A 9,405-nucleotide genomic window follows, 5' to 3' on the forward strand; every position below is an offset into this window, starting at 1 on the left:
AGCGGTTACCAAGATATACACATGTAACCATAAGTGGGCGTGGCTACGCCCATTTGCCAAAATTTTATAATATTCTTATTTTTCGTCTAAAACTCATTGTAAATATCAATTTTGAGTGAATTATCTTCAGTAGTTACTAAAATATCGCAGTTTTCGTATTTCTTAAAATTACCGTTATATGGGAGGTAGGCGTGGTTATTATCCGATTTCGCCCATTTTCAATACCATCCGTCCCACGCCCAAAAGAAGTTCACGTACCAAGTTTCGTTAAGATATCTCAATTTTTACTCGAGTTATCGTGTGCACAGACGGACGGACGGACGGACGGACAGACAGTCACCGCTTAATCGATTTCTCTTTTCATTCTGATCATTTATGTATACATTTGTCTATATCTATCTCGATTCGTTTTGCCTGTTACAAACAACCGTTATGTGAACAAAGTTATAATACCCTTGTGCACAAGTGCGCTCGGGTATAAAAAAAGTAAGTGCGCCTGGGTCACACTTTAGAAGTGAAACTTACGTTACTTATCTTTCTATACATACACACATCTGCTTTTGCTTAAGGTTATATTTTTTCGCTTTTTTTCTATTAATGTAGATCCCTACCACTGTTCGTTTTAATAACATTAATGTTATTCTGTTTTTCCATTATCTTCATTTTTATCTTCATACTCTATCGATATAACGTCCATCAAAATATCGATAACAAAATCGATTAGAAAATCAATAAAAATATCGTTAAAAAAATCGATAAATATCGATAACAAACCCGATAAATATCGATAACAAAATCGATAAATATCGATAAAAAAATCGATATACAACTAAAAATATAGAAACAATCAAATCAAACCATATAGTGTATGTGATGGTAGTATGTAGAGAATAAAATTGCTTCGAGTGCTTGCAAAGAAACTTAATTCGTGGAAGGTGATCATTATATTGTTATGTAAGTGTATGGAAATAAATCATACGTTAACTGTGTGAACCAGTTATTGCTATTGAGTATGCACGTTTTAATGCTTAAACTGAGCTAGTGTAAAAGTTCCTCTTACCTTACTGGGGCTCATGCAAAAAAGTAAGCTCAGACTCAACTTTTGCACTGATGGAGTGAGTTTAAACTCAAGAATTTATACTGAAAATAGAGTCGGAGCTCAAGGTTGCTTTTTATGCATGAGAGTCACTGCCTTATGAGGAGAAACTATGGCCCCTATTATGAGTTGCATTCGATCTTCGACTGTGGTCGAAAGTGCTGATCGAACGAATTTTCATTTGGTATTATGGCGCTCATTCGATGAAGAATAGCGCTAATGTGAATTTCGCTGGTTTACGTTGTTGTTACAATAGTATATTTTTCACCGCTGAGAAGCTTTGTTTACAGATCGAGCAAACTAAATAGTGTGCTTATACATGTGAACATATGTAAATTTGTGCAAATTAAAATGAAATAAAAAAGAAAGCGAGTTCATTAAAGCGTGGTAAAAGAAAATTTTAATTTGCNCATATAGTGTATGTGATGGTAGTATGTAGAGAATAAAATTGCTTCGAGTGCTTGCAAAGAAACTTAATTCGTGGAAGGTGATCATTATATTGTTATGTAAGTGTATGGAAATAAATCATACGTTAACTGTGTGAACCAGTTATTGCTATTGAGTATGCACGTTTTAATGCTTAAACTGAGCTAGTGTAAAAGTTCCTCTTACCTTACTGGGGCTCATGCAAAAAAGTAAGCTCAGACTCAACTTTTGCACTGATGGAGTGAGTTTAAACTCAAGAATTTATACTGAAAATAGAGTCGGAGCTCAAGGTTGCTTTTTATGCATGAGAGTCACTGCCTTATGAGGAGAAACTATGGCCCCTATTATGAGTTGCATTCGATCTTCGACTGTGGTCGAAAGTGCTGATCGAACGAATTTTCATTTGGTATTATGGCGCTCATTCGATGAAGAATAGCGCTAATGTGAATTTCGCTGGTTTACGTTGTTGTTACAATAGTATATTTTTCACCGCTGAGAAGCTTTGTTTACAGATCGAGCAAACTAAATAGTGTGCTTATACATGTGAACATATGTAAATTTGTGCAAATTAAAATGAAATAAAAAAGAAAGCGAGTTCATTAAAGCGTGGTAAAAGAAAATTTTAATTTGCACAACGGAGTTCTGGTTGAACGATTCGTCAGAGGATGAGAGCTTAAAAATTGGCCAGGGGCAGAGAACGTGAGAGTTTAGGTGCAGTCTTTCGAATATATTTTGACACACAATACATTTAAGAAATTTTGTGGTCCAAATCTATATAAAATATATTAAAACTATAAACAGCTCCATGATTTTGCTTTCGAGTTCGTGCCAACAGAGTATAGGGATTTTCTTTCATATGTAAAACATAAGCTTACCAACGGTCCTCCTTTGAGGAGGAATGTCCTCCTGTTTCTGTAACTATCATTTGAAGGAATGTGACTAGTGGGACACTGAAAAGAGCTCTATTTTACCCTTGTGCATTCAAAGATGAATTTTAGCCAAAACACTTAACTATCACGAACGATGTATTTGTGTTGTAAAACTTGAATTATAAGCTTTCGTTTTCAATAAAAATGGTTTTTACATAATCTTCATAGAATATTTAAAGTGTGACTGGTGGGACATCTCCTTGTGATGGCTGTAAAGTAATTATGCATGAAATAAAAGTTTCCATAGACAAAAACTACAGCTTCATTTGATTTTTTAACATTTTCCCACAGGTTAATGAAATGTAGTCATTTAAAAAGAGGTAGAGGTAGGCAATAAACTAAATTTTTTGAACCCGGCTTGAGTAAAACAATTAAAAGTCGATTTCAAATCTTTTATTTAATTAATATTCAACAACCTTCGCCGCAGGTTAAAAAATTCTTAGTTTTGCTGCTGACCCTTAACTTAATTTTCCGAGTATCGTTTTCTGCTCCCGTTCCTGTGTATCTAACCTCTTAGCGAACGAACTCAACCGTTCAGTTTCTCCCCTTTGTCGCTTATCATATCAGCAAACGACTCACGCTGAGCTTTATTTGTCGCGAAGCAAAGCTCTCGGTGGTGATGCTGCCAGACTGTTTGCAACACTCCCCCCTGGTATACCCTGTAAATCAGGGTGTACCGAAATTAAATCGAGAATAACAATTTTGGCAGCAGGTCGCTCATATACGCCACATACAGTCTTAAGTGTTGCACTCCTAACCTTCCGTCAGGGCTCGTGTGCACTTTAACTACCTTTCCTTTTGGCCAACAGTTTCTTGGATTGTTTTGATTGACTATATAGGCAATGTTGTCAACTTCGATCGGCTTTACGTCATCGAACCACTTACTTCTTCGCGTTATGATGGGAAGGTACTCCGCGACCCAACGCCCCCAGAAGGCGTCGGCAAGTTGCTGAGAAGATCGCCAATTATGTCGCAATAAAACACCTTCAGTTACTGGTTCAGCAATTGGTTTAACGCCACTCGAGCTACCCAACAAGAAGTGGTTGGGTGTTAGTGCTTCATCGTTTTCATGATCCAATGGGATGTAAGTCAGTGGGCGCGAGTTAACTATCATTTCTGCGTCCATTAAGGCTGCTCGAAGAACTTCGTCGTTCGGTTGTGTGTGGTGCATGATGCGATAGAGTACGTTCTTTATGGAACGTACAAGCCTCTCTCAGGCTCCACCCATGTGGGGAGACGCAGGCGGTATAAAGTGCCATTTAGTTGCTGGTGTCGTAAAGGTCTTGGTCAGTTGTTCACGGTCGAGTTGCCCGAATGTGTTTTTGAGTTCTCTTTCCGCGCCCTTAAGATTTAAGAATTCTAACGNGTTTTTTTTTACAAATTGAGCGCAGCTCGGAGAACATTTCGACCCGAACGTCATCTCTCTCTGTATTATTTTGCTCGTACCACAGAAAACTCAGAAAAGTTTGATCCGCAGGACGGATCCGCACCTGATGGAACATCTCTTCTATATCGGCAGTGATGCCGACGCGTTTTTGTCGAAATTTAAATAAAACGGATAGAAGTGGGGTTGTCAGGTCAGGGCCGGCGAAGAGCATAGTGTTAAGCGAAACACCGTTTACCGTAGCAGCTGCGTCCCACACCAGGCGAACCTTGCCTGGCTTATTAGCATTACTCACTGCAAAAACAGGCAAGTACCAATATCTTTTGGCGGCAGCATCCTCGGATGTCATTCGCCGGGCATATCCTTTTCGCAGATAGTTGGCAATCTTATTTTGAAGCTGCTCAGCAAGTTTTGGGTCACGTTGCATTTTCTTCAGCAAGCATTTCGCGCGATATTTTGCCATAGGCAGGCTGTCTGGTAGCTGCATATTAGGATACTTCCACAACAAGCTAGTTTGAAAGCGATCACCTACTCGAACGGTGTGTTGCTCTAGCTGTTCTACGGAAAGCTCATCATCTTTAGACATCAACGCTGGGGTATTGGCCACCACACCTAAATTATCGAGACAAATGTGGGATTTAACAACCTGACGAAGTTCTTTATGCTCAGAGCAGTCGCATATGTGATAGACGTATTGAGTTGCACCTTGAAGTGCTATAGATCTGTGGCCTTTGACAGTCCACCCGAGCTTAGTTTTCTCGGATATAGGCGCGTAGTCATCACCTAATCTGGATTTAATGGCGGATCCAAGTGCGGCGTTGTTTAGCCCAATTAAAAGTTTCGATGTTACGTTGTTATACGACTGTAATGGCAAGCCCCTTAAATATTTAAACTTTGCCTGCAGATTCGCCCCGTCAAGCGATTGGGTGGGCAAATCGAGCTTCTTAACAGAATGTACTGCTTTCAGAGGCAAGTTTTCATTCCCGTGTTTGGATGATATGGCAAGGTCGAGAGTAACTGAATCGTCTTCGTAGCGATGTGCATCGCCTGTCCAGCGAAGGTAAAGTGGCTGTGGGGTGCCCTTCACATTCAGCTGTTGCAGCAGTTCTTCATCGATTAGAGTGAGAGAGGAGCCGTCGTCTATAAAGGCATATGTTGACACACTATTAGCACCCGCGTGCAAAACTACAGGTAAGACGCGGAAAAGTGTACCCTCTTCGCCAACGTTATGAGCGTTGATATTAGCCATCTGTGTTTTCATGTTGGTTTTACACGTTTGTTCGTTAGTGGTAACCGAAGGTTCGTTATGCAGTAATGGGTGGTGGTAGCGAGTACATCCATTTACGTTACAGGTAGCCTTCGATTTGCAGTCAGACCCTAAATGCTTTTTCAAGCACCGGTAGCACAATTTCAGCTGGCGTACGGTGTCCCATTTTTGGCTACGAGACATTTCCTTGAAATAGTCGCAATTAGACAAAGCACTACAACTTCCCTTACAAACGATACGGCTTACCGTCTTATGATGATGATTAACAGCCCCACGTTTTCGCATCTTCGTTGGCTCAGTTGGTACGAGCACACAGTTGGCTCCTTGTGCCAGATGAAAGAGCCAATCACTGAAAGTCTGAAGTTTGCAGTTTGACAGGCCTTGCTTGTGTACTCCCGAATACATCGGTAGTGATCCAGGCAGCTTCGACACAAGTTTTTGCTACAATTCAGGGTTGATGAGGTGTCTGGCAAGCCCCGATGCTTTAATAGTTGCACATATATTTTGCCCAGNTGAGGTGTCTGGCAAGCCCCGATGCTTTAATAGTTGCACATATATTTTGCACATCGATGGCAAAGTCCACGATGGTTTCCAGTTGACTTTCCGATGGTGTTCGTAGTTCGCAAATTTGTTGCTGCAGCACGCTAATTATTAGTTCGGGACGCCCGAATGTCATTTGCAACGTTGAAAGGATTTGCGGAACACAAGAAGAATGTAGTAGCAGATTCTTATCCGCGTTGCGAGCTGGGCCCTCTAATCCTTGCCGGAGCCTTATTAGGTTTTCCTCGTCGGAAAATCCACAGATCTTGGTTGTTTGATTGTACGCGGCATAAAAGAGGGGCCATTCCGCTGGCTTGCCATTGTATTTCGGTAGTTCTCTAGGAAGGCATTTACGAGACGCAAGTTGGTCTTTCGTCAGACGTCGGTGAGGAGCTACGCCATAGGCAGTGCTGGTTATGGGCGCTAGTGGGGATTGCTGGTTTGGCATATCAGCCGTTTGTTGAGGAAACCATCCTCTGTTCTCTGTTGGTAGCGCATGCAGTTGTTGTTCCAGTGATTCGATTCTGTCTAATAATGTCTGCATTACAGTGGCCGATGGATTGCAAAGTGGTGGCTGACGATTCAATAATCCAGGCAAAAAATCACGTTCAAGAGGCGGATGGCATAGGTTCGATGCTCATTCTCTTGGTGTAGCAACACAGCCTAAATTTAGAGTAGGCGGTATTTGTTGAGTTGACCTATCATTACTGGTAAACAATGTCGGGACTGCAGGCGGATGGTCGACGGGGTCATCCTCCAGACGGATTGCGTCGATCCGATCCAAAAAAGCATGTTGTTCTATCACCAGAGCTTCCCTCTGCTTAAGTATCTCACTCTGTTCCTGTAGCAATTCAGATATGCGCCGAATATCTTGCGCATTGTAATTCGTCGCTTATGAGGTTGCGGAACATATGGAATGACAAGAGCTGCTGGGGCGATTTCTAGTCAGAGGTTGGGCGTACGTGTTAGTGCGGCCCGTTCCTCCTGATCTAGCCTCTAATGGTAACGGATGTCCCTCCAGCGGTCCCGAGATTTTGTTGTTGGGGGAACACTATATTCCAAATTATTGGAAATGCAAAAAGTTGCTAGCGATGAAAGTGTATCAACTTCGACATTATTCGCGGACTCCTTGGACTCGATACTTGGCAAGTTGTTGGTCGAGGGTGCAGAATTGGCACCGGAGCTTGCAAATGACGATCCATTAATGAGTGTATGGGCACGTGGCTCGAAGCTGCAAGATTGGCAGCGCTATTCGCTCCAGCTATTGTATGTTGCGAAGACAAGTCCTCCGACATACCGAATTTCGAATACGACGATCAGGAGCCAATAAGAATTTTTTAAATTTTGTAGGCAATAAACTAAATTTTTTGAACCCGGCTTGAGTAAAACAATTAAAAGTGGATTTCAAATCTTTTATTTAATTAATATTCAACAACCTTCGCCGCAGGTTAAAAAATTCTTAGTTTTGCTGCTGACCCTTTCACTTAATTTTCCGAATGTCGTTTTCTGCTCCCGTTCCTGTGTATCTACCCTCTTAGCCAGACATGGGCACTTTTGCCCGTTTGGGCTTTTTTGCCCGTATGGGCAAGCGAGCCCATTTCGCGGGCTAGATAAGGGGAAAATCATGGGCAAACGGGCAGGGGGCAACAAATCTTACTAATACACGTATAGCAATGAGAGCCAAGAATGATAGAATACAAGATTGCGCCGATTGCAGCAGAATTCGTGAGAGTAATTTTAGCGTGACGTCATCGTAGAGTTGACTACTGAGAGCGGCGAGAATGAGGGCGACTAGTGATGTGCTGAATTGTCCCCAATACTCGGTACCCAATACTTAAAAAAGATTTCGGTACCCTATACTTCCTTTTCGGTATCCGATACCGATTATTTACATTAAACCCTCGCCATTATATGCATTTCAGGTTTAGAAAAAACTTTCATTACTAATTTATATGATATCGGCTAAAACACTTGAACTTATCGCCACAGAAAAATATTATTTTATCAGTTTTAACCTTAGTCGATCCAAGGTTCAAGAAAAATGTTTTGACGGATGAAGAAGCTTTTCAGGGGGGAGATCTAACCAGTTAGCGACAAGTTTCGGATCGATATCGTACTTGTTGGTGTAACAATATTTAATATCATAGGTCAACAAACCCTATACCGATTCGAAAATTGTCGCTAACTGGTTATAGAATCTGCCCCTTGGCCTCCAAAAATGATATCTTCCGATTCAGCTGGAACAAAAATGCTTCAAACAAGTGAGAGTTTCTCTGCGTTATGGCCTGGAACCGACATATATACATCTTTCATTTGAATCAGTATTAAAAGCTCTATTGGCTCTATTGGCGAGTCTCCCCTGAGCCGTTTTTTTCCATATCTTTGGCCTGTGTGCACTTTTATTTGAAATCTAAATGTTTTGGTACCGAGTATCGAGAGTATTGGATACATTTTAAATCGTTACCGAATATCGATCAATACTTGAAAGTATTGACTGAGCACATCACTATTGCTGTCTTCTCTACTATGACGTCACCAAAACAGCTGATTCTGTCAAAATCACTGAGAGCCGAGTAGCGGTATCGTCATCGGCGCCACCCAAGAATGATAGAATACAAGATTGCGCCAATGAGAGATGATTTTTGAGCGTAATTTTTGCGTGACGTCATCTTGGTGCAATTGCGAGAGAGAAATGCCAAAAAGCATATAAAAATATGTGAACAATGCAGAAAAATGTGTTAATTTTAATATTGCATGGCCCAATTTTGCAGGAATCAATAAATATACAGAGATTGATTAATTAGAAACACGTAGCAATAACTTTGGACATGTAGCCCTTTAGGTAAGTGCGAATTTTAGCACATGAAAAAATTGATGTATTAACAGTGTTTGCAATTTCATGTAGACCAAAAGGAAGGTGTGCAGCAAAGTGAATTTTTGGGCTCGCCATTGTAAAAAGCCATGCTGAGTGCATATTTATATTTGTGGACGGTAGCCAACCACCATAGATTCCACAGCTGTTGACTCCACAGCTTTTATTTGATGACTTTTGTACCATTTCCGAGAGAATGCATGAGTGTGGCTTCTTTGGAAACAAATATTCTATGTAAGTAAAGCATAATTTAAGCTGAACTTTTAAATGTAAAATAATTTGGCCACTGTTTTGTATTAGGTACGTAACAGCGCGGTAAGATGCCGCTTGAATTAGCGCCTGGCGACCTTATCCACTGGTGCATTACCTCATACCAGCAGTAAAAATATTAATTTCAATATCTTCACTAGTAAAGTGCTTCATGCACACATAGCTCGATTTGGTGTTTAATGCATCTCCTCGCCGGCAGAACTGCTTTCACTTTTTCGCCAGATTTGCGTCCGTAGGAAACGGAAAAAAAATCTTATATCGCACGCTTTCCTTTAGTTTTTACTATTACACTTTGCCACGGAACACTTCATTTTCCTTTGTAATGTCTCAATAATTGATTAAAACCACGCAAAAATATTAACGCACATATATTAAAATTGTTATTTGGTTTTTTCAAATGCTCACAATCAACAATTGCACCAAGATGACGTCACGCACACAGCTGATTCTGTCAGAATCACAAAGAGCGGATTAGCGGTACCGCGATTGGCGCAATCTACATTTCTCTCAATCGTGGGCGCCACCTCTGTATTCTCTCCACCGTGAATGAGAGCCACTGCACACGCATTCTGGAGTAAAAAGGCTCACTCTCCCAAACGTACGCCACATACACTCCTCGTC

At 41.0% G+C, this 9,405-nt stretch overlaps 1 long non-coding RNA gene across 1 annotated transcript in view; it reads right to left on the bottom strand.

The window, feature by feature from the left end:
* LOC108368168 (uncharacterized) overlaps positions 1-9,405 on the bottom strand; it is a 16,533-nt gene that overhangs the window by 1,398 nt on the left and 5,730 nt on the right. The window lies entirely within an intron of this gene.

This window comes from Rhagoletis zephyria, unplaced genomic scaffold (assembly GCF_001687245.7).
Source record: "Rhagoletis zephyria isolate East Lansing unplaced genomic scaffold, Rhagoletis_zephyria_1.1 Rzeph_scaffold_02985, whole genome shotgun sequence".
NCBI classification, from domain to species: domain Eukaryota; kingdom Metazoa; phylum Arthropoda; class Insecta; order Diptera; family Tephritidae; genus Rhagoletis; species Rhagoletis zephyria.